Genomic DNA, 15960 nt, shown 5'->3' with positions numbered 1-15960 from the left:
AATAAATCATAATGTCTTTTAACGTGAATGTGCTTAAAGGCCTTAAAGGCCTTAAAAGCTTGAACACCGACAAATGCTGCTTGCAGCTTTAATTATTATTATTATTATTATTCTCCTGTAAAACGCATCGTGCAGCCCAAACCGTAAGTGCTGGAGACTTGAAACTTTGCCATATGGTAGTACAAAAATCGAGGAGAGGTTATCAAATTATGAGCCAGATTGGCCTATAGGTGGCGCTATAGCAATCAATTGCGCGAAACTGGTCATAACTCCTAGACCGTATGTCGTAGACTCAAGTGTCTTATATCATTGGAAAGCTGACCACCTGACGTAAAAAACGTATATCTCCGATTTAATTTCCGCCACGATAGATTTTCCGCCATTTTGAATTTTGTCAAAAACCTACTTTTGCGAACTAGTCCCTGGTTTTTCGCCCGATCGGAACCAAACCAATGCAGAAATGTTCTCTGGAGTCTGATAATCAATAATTATTGAAAAAAAGTTCAATTATCGATTAACGGTCGCTAGGGGGCGTAAAATTAACGTTGTAGGCGGAGCCTATATTACTAAAACGCCTATAACTCAAGTAGTAAATGAGATAACTTCACCAAACTTGGTACACATGTGTAGGAGGTCAATTTGAGGTCACGATAAAAAAACCGCGTCGATTGGCCACATGGTGGCGCTATAACACAGAAAAAACGTATAAACACCTGACCGTTTGTCCGATTGACTTAAAATTTGGTATGCAGTGTCTTGGCCCAAGGGGCCATCTATGTCTAGAAGGATATTGGCGTATCTAAAAAAAAAATGGCCGCCATTGGCCAATGAAGTTTAAGCACCCATTAGACATGGTTAACGGAGGCCAATCGTAACGAAACTCGATGGCCATGTTCAACTCATGGCCCTAAAGGTCTGTAAGAGTTTTGAAAGAAATCGGCCACTAGTTGGCGCTAACGAGTTTTACGGCTCTGTAATCACGTGGTGTTACAAATATCGTCAGAATATGCATATCATTTGATAGATCTCCTCATGCTGAACAACTTTGCCTCTAGAACTAATGCTGTCAATCGAATTGTTCATTAATTATACGCAATTACGTTAAAAACCTACTTTTGCGAACTAGTCCCTGGTTTTTTGCCCGATCGGAACCAGACAAGTCTAGAACAATTCTCTGGACTCTCTAGATCAATAATTATTAAAAAAAGTTGAACTTTTGCATTTGGATGGCTATAAGAGGGTAATTTAAGAAAAGGGGCGTGTCAAAATACACTCAAAAGCCTATAAATCCTAAATAAAAACTCAAAACTTCACAAAAATTGTTGAGCATATGTGCAATAACATCATTAACAAGCATGCAAAATTATATGGAGATCGGACCATAGGTGGCGCTATAACTGTTAAAAAGCTTTTAAACCATATATTTCCTATGGTAAATTGCCTGTATTGGCTGTAAATGGTGTTTTTCCATCTATGATGTCAGTGGTTAAATGCTTGCTAAATAAATCTTAATGTCTTTTAACGTTAATGTGTTTAAAGGCCCTAAAGGCGTTAAAAGCTTGAACACCGACAAATGCTGCTTGCAGCTTTAATTATTAGGTGTTCAAGCACGAAGTGCTGAAAACCTATTGTAATTGTACTGATTTTTATTAGGTGTTCAAGCACGAAGTGCTGAAAACCTATTGTAATTGTACTGATTTTTAGGTGTTCAAGCACGAAGTGCTGAAAACCTATTGTAATTGTACTGATTTTTATTATTATTATTATTCTTCTGCCGTAAAACGCATCGTGCAGCCCAAACCGTAAGAGCTAGAGACTTGAAACTTTGCCAGTAGGTAGTACAAAAATCGAGGAGAGGTTATCAAATTATGAGCTCGATTGGCCCATAGGTGGCGCTATAGCGCAAAAAACAAAAAAAATTCACTATTTTGCTTATATCTCAATAACCCTTTGGCCTAGACTCAAGTGTCTTATATCATTGGAATCCTTGGCTCAAGACGAACAAAAAATCGCGCAGGTTTTTTTTTTCCGCCATGATAGATTTTCCGCCATTTTGAATTTTGTCAAAAACCTACTTTTGCGAACTAGTCCCTGGTTTTTTGCCCGATCGGAACCAAACCAGTGCAGAAATGTTCTCTGGAGTCTGAAGATCAATAATTATTGAAAAAAAGTTGAAATTTCGATTCACGGTTGCTAGGGGGCGTCAAAACGTTAATAAGGGCGGAGCCTATTTTACTAAAATGCCTATAACTCAAGTAGTAAATGAGATAACTTTACCAAACTTGGTACACATGTGTAGGAGGTCAATCTGAGGTCACGATAAAAAAACCGCGTCAATTGGCCACATGGTGGCGCTATAACACAGAAAAAACGTATAAACACCTGACCGTTTGTCCGATTGACTTGAAATTTGGTATGCAGTGTCTTGGCCCAAGGGGCCATCTATGTCTAGAAGGATATTGGCGTATCTAAAAAAACATGGCCGCCATTGGCCAATTAAGTTTAAGACCAGGTTAACGATGGCCAATCAGAACGAAACTCAGTGGACATGTTCAACTCATGGCCCTAGAGGTCTGTAAGAGTTTTGAAAGAAATCGGCCACTAGTTGGCGCTAACGAGTTTTACGGCTCTGTAATCACGTGGTGTAACAAATATCGTCAGAATATGCATATCATTAGATAGATCTCCTCATGTTGAACAACTTTGCCTCTAGAACTAATGCTGTCAATTGAATTGTTCATTAATTATTCGCAATTACGTTAAAAACCTACTTTTGCGAACTAGTCCCTGGTTTTTCGCCCGATCGGAACCAGACCAGTCTAGAACAATTCTCTGGACTCTCTAGATCAATAATTATTAAAAAAAGTTGAACTTTTGCATTTGGATGGCTATAAGAGGGTAATTTAAGAAAAGGGGCGTGTCAAAATACACTCAAAAGCCTATAAATCCTAAATAAAAACTCAAAACTTCACAAAAATTGGTGAGCATATGTGCAATAACATCATTAACAAGCATGCCAAATTTTATGGAGATCGGACCATAGGTGGCGCTATAACTGTTAAAAAGCTTTTAAACCATATATTTCCTATGGTAAATTGCCTGTATTGGCTGTAAATGGTGTTTTTCCATCTATGATGTCAGTGATTAAATGCTTGCTAAATAAATCTTAATGTCTTTTAACGTTAATGTGCTTAAAGGCCTTAAAGGCCTTAAAAGCTTGAACACCGACAAATGCTGCTTGTTATTATTATTATTATTATTTTTCTTCTGCCGTAAAACGCATCGTGCAGCCCAAACCGTAAGTGCTGGAGCTTTGAAACTTTGCCATATGGTAGTACAAAAATCGAGGAGAGGTTATCAAATTATGACCCCGATTGGCCCATAGGTGGCGCTATAGCGATCAATTGCGCGAAACTGGTCATAACTCCTAGACCGTATGTCGTAGACTCAAGTGTCTTATATCATTGGAAAGCTGACCACCTGACGTAAAAAACGTATATCTCCGATTTAATTTCCGCCATGATAGATTTTCCGCCATTTTGAATTTTGTCAAAAACCTACTTTTGCGTACTAGTCCCTGGTTTTTCGCCCGATCGGAACCAAACCAATGCAGAAATGTTCTCTGGAGTCTGATAATCAATAATTATTGAAAAAAAGTTCAATTATCGATTAACGGTCGCTAGGGGGCGTAAAATTAACGTTGTAGGCGGAGCCTATATTACTAAAACGCCTATAACTCAAGTAGTAAATGAGATAACTTCACCAAACTTGGTACACATATGTAGGAGGTCAATTTGAGGTCACGATAAAAAAACCGCGTCGATTGGCCACATGGTGGCGCTATAACACAGAAAAAACGTATAAACACCTGACCGTTTGTCCGATTGACTTAAAATTTGGTATGCAGTGTCTTGGCCCAAGGGGCCATCTATGTCTAGAAGGATATTGGCGTATCTAAAAAAAAAATGGCCGCCATTGGCCAATGAAGTTTAAGCACCCATTAGACAAGGTTAACGGAGGCCAATCGTAACGAAACTCGATGGCCATGTTCAACTCATGGCCCTAAAGGTCTGTAAGAGTTTTGAAAGAAATCGGCCACTAGTTGGCGCTAACGAGTTTTACGGCTCTGTAATCACGTGGTGTTACAAATATCGTCAGAATATGCATATCATTTGATAGATCTCCTCATGCTGAACAACTTTGCCTCTAGAACTAATGCTGTCAATCGAATTGTTCATTAATTATACGCAATTACGTTAAAAACCTACTTTTGCGAACTAGTCCCTGGTTTTTCGCCCGATCGGAACCAGACCAGTCTAGAACAATTCTCTGGACTCTCTAGATCAATAATTATTTAAAAAAGTTGAACTTTTGCATTTGGATGGCTATAAGAGGGTAATTTAAGAAAAGGGGCGTGTCAAAATACACTCAAAAGCCTATAAATCCTAAATAAAAACTCAAAACTTCACAAAAATTGGTGAGCATATGTGCAATAACATCATTAACAAGCATGCAAAATTTTATGGAGATCGGACCATAGGTGGCGCTATAACTGTTTAAAACCTTTTAAACCATATATTTCCTATGGTAAATTGTCTGTATTGGCTGTAAATGGTGTTTTTCCATCTATGATGTCAGTGGTTAAATGCTTGCTAAATAAATCTTAATGTCTTTTAACGTTAATGTGCTTAAAGGCCTTAAAGGCCTTAAAAGCTTGAACACCGACAAATGCTGCTTGCAGCTTTAATTTGTCTTGTTATTGTTATTATTCTGCCGTAAAACGCATCGTGCAGCCCAAACCGTAAGAGCTAGAGACTTGAAACTTTGCCAGTAGGTAGTACAAAAATCGAGGAGAGGTTATCAAAATATGAGCCAAATTGGCCCATAGGTGGCGCTATAGCAATCAATTGCGCAAAACTGCTCTTAACTCCTAGACCGTAAGTCATAGACTCAAGTGTCTTATATCATTGGAAAGCTGGCCACCTGACGTAAAAAACGTATATCTCCGATTTCATTTCCGCCATGATAGATTTTCCGCCATTTTGAATTTTGTCAAAAACCTACTTTTGTGAACTAGTCCCTGGTTTTTCGCCCGATTGGAACCAAACCAGTGCAGAAATGTTCTCTGGACTCTGAAGATGAATAATTATCGAAAAAAAGTTGAATTATCGATCTACAGTAGCTAGGGGGCGCAAAATGTACGTTGTGGGAGGAGCCTATTTTACTAAAATGCCTATAACTCAAGAAGTAAATGAGATAACTTCACCAAACTTGGTACACATGTGTAGGAAGTCAATCTTTGGTCACGATAAAAAAATCGCGTAAATTGACCACACGGTGGCGCTATAAACAAGAAAAAACGTATACACACCTGACCGTTTGTCCGATTGACTTGAAATTTGGTATGCAGTGTCTTGGCCGAAGGCCCCATCTATGTCTAGAAGGATATTGGCGTACCTAAAAAAAAAATGGCCGCCATTGGCTAATGAAGTTGAATCACCTATTAGACAAGGTTACCGGAGGCCAATCAGAACGAAACTCGTCGGGCATGTTCAACTCGTGGCCAAAGTTGTCTGTAAGAGTTTTTAAAGAAATCGGCCACTAGTTGGCGCTAACGAGTTTTACGGCTCTGTAATCACGTGGTGTTACAAATATCGTCAGAATATGCATATCATTTGTTAGATCTCCTCATGCTGAACAACTTTGCCTCTAGAACTAATGCTGTCAATCGAATCGATCATTAAATATTTGCAATTACGTCAAAAAACTACTTTTGCGAACTAGTCCCTGGTTTTTTGGCTGATCGGGACCAGACCAGTCTAGGACCATTCCCTGGACTCTCTTGATCAATAATTATCGAAAAAAAGTTGAACTTTTGCATTTTTCGCATGGTAAAATAGGCTAATTTAGAAAAGGGGAGTGTCAAAATACACTAAAAAGCATATAAATCCTAAATAAAAACTCAGAACTGCACAAAAATTGATCAGCATATGTGTCTTAACATTATTAACAAGCATGCAAAATTTTATGGAGATCGGACAATAGGTGGCGCTATAACTGTTAAAAAGCTTTTAAACCATATATTTCCTATGGTAAATTGCCTGTATTGGCTGTAAATGGTGTTTTTCCATCTATGATGTCAGTGGTTAAATGCTTGCTAAATAAATCTTATTGTCTTTTGATGCTAATGTGCTTAACGGCCTTAAAGGCCTTAAAAGCTTGAACACCGACAAATGCTGCTTGCAGCTTTAATTATTATTATTATTATTATTATTATTCTCCTGTAAAACGCATCGTGCAGCCCAAACCGTAAGTGCTGGAGACTTGAAACTTTGCCATATGGTAGTACAAAAATCGAGGAGAGGTTATCAAATTATGAGCCAGATTGGCCTATAGGTGGCGCTATAGCAATCAATTGCGCGAAACTGGTCATAACTCCTAGACCGTATGTCGTAGACTCAAGTGTCTTATATCATTGGAAAGCTGACCACCTGACGTAAAAAACGTATATCTCCGATTTAATTTCCGCCATGATAGATTTTCCGCCATTTTGAATTTTGTCAAAAACCTACTTTTGCAAACTAGTCCCTGGTTTTTCGCCCGATCGGAACCAAACCAATGCAGAAATGTTCTCTGGAGTCTGATAATCAATAATTATTGAAAAAAAGTTCAATTATCGATTAACGGTCGCTAGGGGGCGTAAAATTAACATTGTAGGCGGAGCCTATATTACTAAAACGCCTATAACTCAAGTAGTAAATGAGATAACTTCACCAAACTTGGTACACATGTGTAGGAGGTCAATTTGAGGTCACGATAAAAAAACCGCGTTGATTGGCCACATGGTGGCGCTATAACACAGAAAAAACATATAAACACCTGACCGTTTGTCCGATTGACTTAAAATTTGGTATGCAGTGTCTTGGCCCAAGGGGCCATCTATGTCTAGAAGGATATTGGCGTATCTAAAAAAAAAATGGCCGCCATTGGCCAATGAAGTTTAAGCACCCATTAGACATGGTTAACGGAGGCCAATCGTAACGAAACTCGATGGCCATGTTCAACTCATGGCCCTAAAGGTCTGTAAGAGTTTTGAAAGAAATCGGCCACTAGTTGGCGCTAACGAGTTTTACGGCTCTGTAATCACGTGATGTTACAAATATCGTCACAAAATGCATATCATTTGATAGATCTCCTCATGCTGAACAACTTTGCCTCTAGAACTAATGCTGTCAATTGAATTGTTCATTAATTATACGCAATTACGTTAAAAACCTACTTTTGCGAACTAGTCCCTGGTTTTTCGCCCGATCGGAACCAGACCAGTCTAGAACAATTCTCTGGACTCTCTAGATCAATAATTATTAAAAAAAAGTTGAACTTTTGCATTTGGATGGCTATAAGAGGGTAATTTAAGAAAAGGGGCGTGTCAAAATACACTCAAAAGCCTATAAATCCTAAATAAAAACTCAAAACTTCACAAAAATTGGTGAGCATATGTGCAATAACATCATTAACAAGCATGCAAAATTTTATGGAGATCGGACCATAGGTGGCGCTATAACTGTTAAAAAGCTTTTAAACCATATATTTCCTATGGTAAATTGTCTGTATTGGCTGTAAATGGTGTTTTTCCATCTATGATGTCAGTGGTTAAATGCTTGCTAAATAAATCTTAATGTCTTTTAACGTTAATGTGCTTAAAGGCCTTAAAGGCCTTAAAAGCTTGAACACCGACAAATGCTGCTTGCAGCTTTAATTATTATTATTATTATTATTCTGCCGTAAAACGCATCGTGCAGCCCAAACCGTAAGAGCTAGAGACTTGAAACTTTGCCACAAGGTAGTACAAAAATCGAGGAGAGGTTATCAAATTATGACCCCGATTGGCCCATAGGTGGCGCTATAGCGACCAATTGCGCAAAACTGGTCATAACTCCTAGACCGTATGTCGTAGACTCAAGTGTCTTATATCATTGGAAAGCTGACCACCTGGCGTAAAAAATGTATATCTCCGATTTCATTTCCGGTATGCAAATTTTTCCGCCATTTTGAATTTTGTCGAAAATCTACTTTTGCAAACTAGTCCCTGGTTTTTCACCCGATCGGAACCAAACCAATGCAGAAATGTTCTCTGGAGTCTGATAATCAATAATTATTGATAAAAAGTAAAATTATCGATTAACGGTCGCTAGGGGGCGTAAAATTAACATTGTAGGCGGAGCCTATATTACTAAAACGCCTATAACTCAAGTAGTAAATGAGATAACTTCACCAAACTTGGTACACATGTGTAGGAGGTCAATTTGAGGTCACGATAAAAAAACCGCGTTGATTGGCCACATGGTGGCGCTATAACACAGAAAAAACATATAAACACCTGACCGTTTGTCCGATTGACTTAAAATTTGGTATGCAGTGTCTTGGCCCAAGGGGCCATCTATGTCTAGAAGGATATTGGCGTATCTAAAAAAAAAATGGCCGCCATTGGCCAATGAAGTTTAAGCACCCATTAGACATGGTTAACGGAGGCCAATCGTAACGAAACTCGATGGCCATGTTCAACTCATGGCCCTAAAGGTCTGTAAGAGTTTTGAAAGAAATCGGCCACTAGTTGGCGCTAACGAGTTTTACGGCTCTGTAATCACGTGATGTTACAAATATCGTCACAAAATGCATATCATTTGATAGATCTCCTCATGCTGAACAACTTTGCCTCTAGAACTAATGCTGTCAATTGAATTGTTCATTAATTATACGCAATTACGTTAAAAACCTACTTTTGCGAACTAGTCCCTGGTTTTTCGCCCGATCGGAACCAGACCAGTCTAGAACAATTCTCTGGACTCTCTAGATCAATAATTATTAAAAAAAAGTTGAACTTTTGCATTTGGATGGCTATAAGAGGGTAATTTAAGAAAAGGGGCGTGTCAAAATACACTCAAAAGCCTATAAATCCTAAATAAAAACTCAAAACTTCACAAAAATTGGTGAGCATATGTGCAATAACATCATTAACAAGCATGCAAAATTTTATGGAGATCGGACAATAGGTGGCGCTATAACTGTTAAAAAGCTTTTAAACCATATATTTCCTATGGTAAATTGCCTGTATTGGCTGTAAATGGTGTTTTTCCATCTATGATGTCAGTGGTTAAATGCTTGCTAAATAAATCTAAATGTCTTTTAACGTTAATGTGCTTAAAGGCCTTAAAAGCTTGAACACCGACAAATGCTGCTTGCAGCTTTAATTATTATTATTATTATTATTCTGCCGTAAAACGCATCGTGCAGCCCAAACCATAAGTGCTGGAGCCTTGAAACTTTGCCAGATGGTAGTACAAAAATCGAGGAGAGGTTATCAAAATATGAGCCCAATTGGCCCATAGGTGGCGCTAGAGCAACCCAAAGTACTAAATTGCTCATAACTCCTAGCTTGTTTGTGCTAGAATCACAGTTTTCACATCACTGTAATCCTTGGCTCACGACGAACAAGATGTATATCTCCAAATTCGATTTGGAGCAAAAAAAAAAAGTTATGGCCAATTTTGTCCAAAACCTACTTGTGCGAACTAGTCCTTGGTTTTTTGCCCAATGAGAACCAAACCAGTCTAGGACAGTTCTCTGGACTCTGCTGAACAATAATTATCAAGAAGAAGTGCAACTTTTGCATTTGGCTGGCTGTAACAGGGTCATTTCAGAAAAGGGGCGTGTCAAAATACACTCAAAAGCCTATAAATCCTAAACAAAAAGTCAAAACTTCACAAAAAATGGTGAGCATATGTGCAATAACATCATTAACAAGCATGCCGAGTTTCATGGAGATCGGACCATAGGTGGCGCTATAACTGGCAAAAAGGTATCGTTCTTATTAGGTGTTCAAGCACGAAGTGTTGAAAACCTATTGTAATTGTACTGATTTTTATTATTATTATTATTATTATTCTGCCGTAAAACGCATCGTGCAGCCCAAACCATAAGTGCTGGAGCCTTGAAACTTTGCCAGATGGTAGTACAAAAATCGAGGAGAGGTTATCAAAATATGAGCCCAATTGGCCCATAGGTGGCGCTAGAGCAACCCAAAGTACTAAATTGCTCATAACTCCTAGCTTGTTTGTGCTAGAATCACAGTTTTCACATCACTGTAATCCTTGGCTCACGACGAACAAGATGTATATCTCCAAATTCGATTTGGAGCAAAAAAAAAAAGTTATGGCCAATTTTGTCCAAAACCTACTTGTGCGAACTAGTCCTTGGTTTTTTGCCCAATGAGCATATGTGCAATAACATCATTAACAAGCATGCCGAGTTTCATGGAGATCGGACCATAGGTGGCGCTATAACTGGCAAAAAGGTATCGTTCTTATTAGGTGTTCAAGCACGAAGTGTTGAAAACCTATTGTAATTGTACTGATTTTTATTATTATTATTATTATTATTCTGCCGTAAAACGCATCGTGCAGCCCAAACCATAAGTGCTGGAGCCTTGAAACTTTGCCAGATGGTAGTACAAAAATCGAGGAGAGGTTATCAAAATATGAGCCCAATTGGCCCATAGGTGGCGCTAGAGCAACCCAAAGTACTAAATTGCTCATAACTCCTAGCTTGTTTGTGCTAGAATCACAGTTTTCACATCACTGTAATCCTTGGCTCACGACGAACAAGATGTATATCTCCAAATTCGATTTGGAGCAAAAAAAAAAAGTTATGGCCAATTTTGTCCAAAACCTACTTGTGCGAACTAGTCCTTGGTTTTTTGCCCAATGAGCATATGTGCAATAACATCATTAACAAGCATGCCGAGTTTCATGGAGATCGGACCATAGGTGGCGCTATAACTGGCAAAAAGGTATCGTTCTTATTAGGTGTTCAAGCACGAAGTGTTGAAAACCTATTGTAATTGTACTGATTTTTATTATTATTATTATTATTATTCTGCCGTAAAACGCATCGTGCAGCCCAAACCATAAGTGCTGGAGCCTTGAAACTTTGCCAGATGGTAGTACAAAAATCGAGGAGAGGTTATCAAAATATGAGCCCAATTGGCCCATAGGTGGCGCTAGAGCAACCCAAAGTACTAAATTGCTCATAACTCCTAGCTTGTTTGTGCTAGAATCACAGTTTTCACATCACTGTAATCCTTGGCTCACGACGAACAAGATGTATATCTCCAAATTCGATTTGGAGCAAAAAAAAAAAGTTATGGCCAATTTTGTCCAAAACCTACTTGTGCGAACTAGTCCTTGGTTTTTTGCCCAATGAGCATATGTGCAATAACATCATTAACAAGCATGCCGAGTTTCATGGAGATCGGACCATAGGTGGCGCTATAACTGGCAAAAAGGTATCGTTCTTATTAGGTGTTCAAGCACGAAGTGTTGAAAACCTATTGTAATTGTACTGATTTTTATTATTATTATTATTATTATTCTGCCGTAAAACGCATCGTGCAGCCCAAACCATAAGTGCTGGAGCCTTGAAACTTTGCCAGATGGTAGTACAAAAATCGAGGAGAGGTTATCAAAATATGAGCCCAATTGGCCCATAGGTGGCGCTAGAGCAACCCAAAGTACTAAATTGCTCATAACTCCTAGCTTGTTTGTGCTAGAATCACAGTTTTCACATCACTGTAATCCTTGGCTCACGACGAACAAGATGTATATCTCCAAATTCGATTTGGAGCAAAAAAAAAAAGTTATGGCCAATTTTGTCCAAAACCTACTTGTGCGAACTAGTCCTTGGTTTTTTGCCCAATGAGAACCAAACCAGTCTAGGACAGTTCTCTGGACTCTGCTGAACAATAATTATCAAGAAGAAGTGCAACTTTTGCATTTGGCTGGCTGTAACAGGGTCATTTCAGAAAAGGGGCGTGTCAAAATACACTCAAAAGCCTATAAATCCTAAACAAAAAGTCAAAACTTCACAAAAAATGGTGAGCATATGTGCAATAACATCATTAACAAGCATGCCGAGTTTCATGGAGATCGGACCATAGGTGGCGCTATAACTGGCAAAAAGGTATCGTTCTTATTAGGTGTTCAAGCACGAAGTGTTGAAAACCTATTGTAATTGTACTGATTTTTAGGTGTTCAAGCACGAAGTGCTGAAAACCTATTGTAATTGTACTGATTTTTATTATTCTTATTCTTCCGCCGTAAAACGCATAGTGCAGCCCAAACCGTAAGAGCTAGTGACTTGAAACTTTGCCAGTGGGTAGTACAAAAATCGAGGAGAGGTTATCAAAGTATGACCCCGATTGGCCCATAGGTGGCGCTATAGCAACCAATTGCGCGAAACTGCTTATAACTCCTAGACCGTATGTCGTAGACTCAATTGTCTTATATCATTGGAAAGCTGGTCACCTGAAGAAAAAAACGTATATCTCCGATTTCATTTCCGCCATGATAGATTTTCCGCCATTTTGAATTTTGTCAAAAATCTACTTTTGCAAACTAGTCCCTGGTTTTTTGCCCGATCGGAACCAAACCAGTGCAGAAATGTTCTCTGGAGTCTGAAGATCAATAATTATCGAAAAAAAGATCGATTATCTATTCACGTTCGCTAGGGGGCGCTAAATGAACGTTGTGGGAGGAGCCTATTTTTCTAAAATGTCTATAACTCAAGAAGTAACGGAGATTTCTTCACCAAACTTGGTACACGTGTGTAGGAGGTCAATTTGAGGTCACGATACAAAAATCGCGTCAATTGGCCACATGGTGGCGCTGTAATCAAGAAAAAACTAATACACACATGATCGTTTGTCCGATTGACTTGAAATTTGGTATGCAGTGTCTTGGCCCAAGGCCCCATGTATGTCTAGAAGGATATTGGCGTATCTAAAAAAAAATGGCCGCCATTGGCCAATGAAGTTTAAGCACCTATTAGACAAGGTTAACGAAGGCCAATCGGAACGAAACTCGTCGGGCATGTTCAACTCGTGGCCAAAGAGGTCTGTAAGAGTTTTGAAAGAAATCGGCCACTAGTTGGTGCTAACGAGTTTTACGGCTCTGTAATCACGTGGTGTTGCACACATCCCCACAATATGCATATTATTTGATAGATCTCCTCATTCTGAACAACTTTGCCTCTAGAACTAATGCTGTCAATCGAATCGTTCATTAAATATTTGCAATTACGTTAAAAACCTACTTTTGCGAACTAGTCCCTGGTTTTTTGCCCGATCGGAACCAGACCAGTCTAGGACAATTCTCTGGACTCTCTAGATCAATAATTATCAAAAAAAAGTTGAACTTTTGCATTTTGCGCATGGCTATAATTGGCTCGTTTAGAAAAGGGGTGTGTCAAAATACACTCAAAAGCCTATAAATCCTAAATAAAAACTCGGAATTTCACAAAAATTGGTGAGCATATGTGCAATAACATAATTAACAAGCATGCGAAATTTCATGGAGATCGGACAACAGGTGGCGCTATAACTGTTAAAAAGCTTTTAAACCATATATTTCCTATGGTAAATTGCCTGTATTGGCTGTAAATGGTGTTTTTCCATCTATTATGTCAGTGGTTAAATGCTTGCTAAATAAATCTTAATGTCTTTTAACGTTAATGTGCTTAAAAGCCTTAACTGCTTGAACACCGATAAATGCTGCTTGCAGCTTTAATTATTATTATTATTATTATTATTCTGCCGTAAAACGCATCGTGCAGCCCAAACCATAAGTGCTGGAGCCTTGAAACTTTGCCAGATGGTAGTACAAAAATCGAGGAGAGGTTATCAAAATATGAGCCCAATTGGCCCATAGGTGGCGCTAGAGCAACCCAAAGTACTAAATTGCTCATAACTCCTAGCTTGTTTGTGCTAGAATCACAGTTTTCACATCACTGTAATCCTTGGCTCACGACGAACAAGATGTATATCTCCAAATTCGATTTGGAGCAAAAAAAAAAAGTTATGGCCAATTTTGTCCAAAACCTACTTGTGCGAACTAGTCCTTGGTTTTTTGCCCAATGAGAACCAAACCAGTCTAGGACAGTTCTCTGGACTCTGCTGAACAATAATTATCAAGAAGAAGTGCAACTTTTGCATTTGGCTGGCTGTAACAGGGTCATTTCAGAAAAGGGGCGTGTCAAAATACACTCAAAAGCCTATAAATCCTAAACAAAAAGTCAAAACTTCACAAAAAATGGTGAGCATATGTGCAATAACATCATTAACAAGCATGCCGAGTTTCATGGAGATCGGACCATAGGTGGCGCTATAACTGGCAAAAAGGTATCGTTCTTATTAGGTGTTCAAGCACGAAGTGTTGAAAACCTATTGTAATTGTACTGATTTTTATTATTATTATTATTATTATTCTGCCGTAAAACGCATCGTGCAGCCCAAACCATAAGTGCTGGAGCCTTGAAACTTTGCCAGATGGTAGTACAAAAATCGAGGAGAGGTTATCAAAATATGAGCCCAATTGGCCCATAGGTGGCGCTAGAGCAACCCAAAGTACTAAATTGCTCATAACTCCTAGCTTGTTTGTGCTAGAATCACAGTTTTCACATCACTGTAATCCTTGGCTCACGACGAACAAGATGTATATCTCCAAATTCGATTTGGAGCAAAAAAAAAAAGTTATGGCCAATTTTGTCCAAAACCTACTTGTGCGAACTAGTCCTTGGTTTTTTGCCCAATGAGAACCAAACCAGTCTAGGACAGTTCTCTGGACTCTGCTGAACAATAATTATCAAGAAGAAGTGCAACTTTTGCATTTGGCTGGCTGTAACAGGGTCATTTCAGAAAAGGGGCGTGTCAAAATACACTCAAAAGCCTATAAATCCTAAACAAAAAGTCAAAACTTCACAAAAAATGGTGAGCATATGTGCAATAACATCATTAACAAGCATGCCGAGTTTCATGGAGATCGGACCATAGGTGGCGCTATAACTGGCAAAAAGGTATCGTTCTTATTAGGTGTTCAAGCACGAAGTGTTGAAAACCTATTGTAATTGTACTGATTTTTAGGTGTTCAAGCACGAAGTGCTGAAAACCTATTGTAATTGTACTGATTTTTATTATTAGGTGTTCAAGCACGTAGTGCTGAAAACCTATTGTAATTGTACTGATTTTTATTATTATTATTATTCTTCTGCCGTAAAACGCATCGTGCAGCCCAAACCGTAAGAGCTAGAGACTTGAAACTTTGCCAGTAGGTAGTACAAAAATCGAGGAGAGGTTATCAAATTATGAGCTCGATTGGCCCATAGGTGGCGCTATAGCGCAAAAAACAAAAAAAATTCACTATTTTGCTTATATCTCAATAACCCTTTGGCCTAGACTCAAGTGTCTTATATCATTGGAATCCTTGGCTCAAGACGAACAAAAAATCGCGCAGGTTTTTTTTTTCCGCCATGATAGATTTTCCGCCATTTTGAATTTTGTCAAAAACCTACTTTTGCGAACTAGTCCCTGGTTTTTTGCCCGATCGGAACCAAACCAGTGCAGAAATGTTCTCTGGAGTCTGAAGATCAATAATTATTGAAAAAAAGTTGAAATTTCGATTCACGGTTGCTAGGGGGCGTCAAAACGTTAATATGGGCGGAGCCTATTTTACTAAAATGCCTATAACTCAAGTAGTAAATGAGATAACTTTACCAAACTTGGTACACATGTGTAGGAGGTCAATCTGAAGTCACGATAAAAAAACCGCGTCGATTGGCCACATGGTGGCGCTATAACACAGAAAAAACGTATAAACACCTGACCGTTTGTCCGATTGACTTGAAATTTGGTATGCAGTGTCTTGGCCCAAGGGGCCATCTATGTCTAGAAGGATATTGGCGTATCTAAAAAAACATGGCCGCCATTGGCCAATTAAGTTTGAGACAAGGTTATCGATGGCCAATCAGAACGAAACTCAGTGGACATGTTCAACTCATGGCCCTAGAGGTCTGTAAGAGTTTTGAAAGAAATCGGCCACTAGTTGGCGCTAACGAGTTTTACGGCTCTGT

Source organism: Phoxinus phoxinus (assembly GCF_949152265.1).
Source record: "Phoxinus phoxinus genome assembly, chromosome: 1".
NCBI classification, from domain to species: Eukaryota; Metazoa; Chordata; class Actinopteri; order Cypriniformes; family Leuciscidae; genus Phoxinus; species Phoxinus phoxinus.
The sequence above is the reverse complement of the archived record's forward strand: the minus strand, read 5'-3'. Positions refer to the sequence as shown.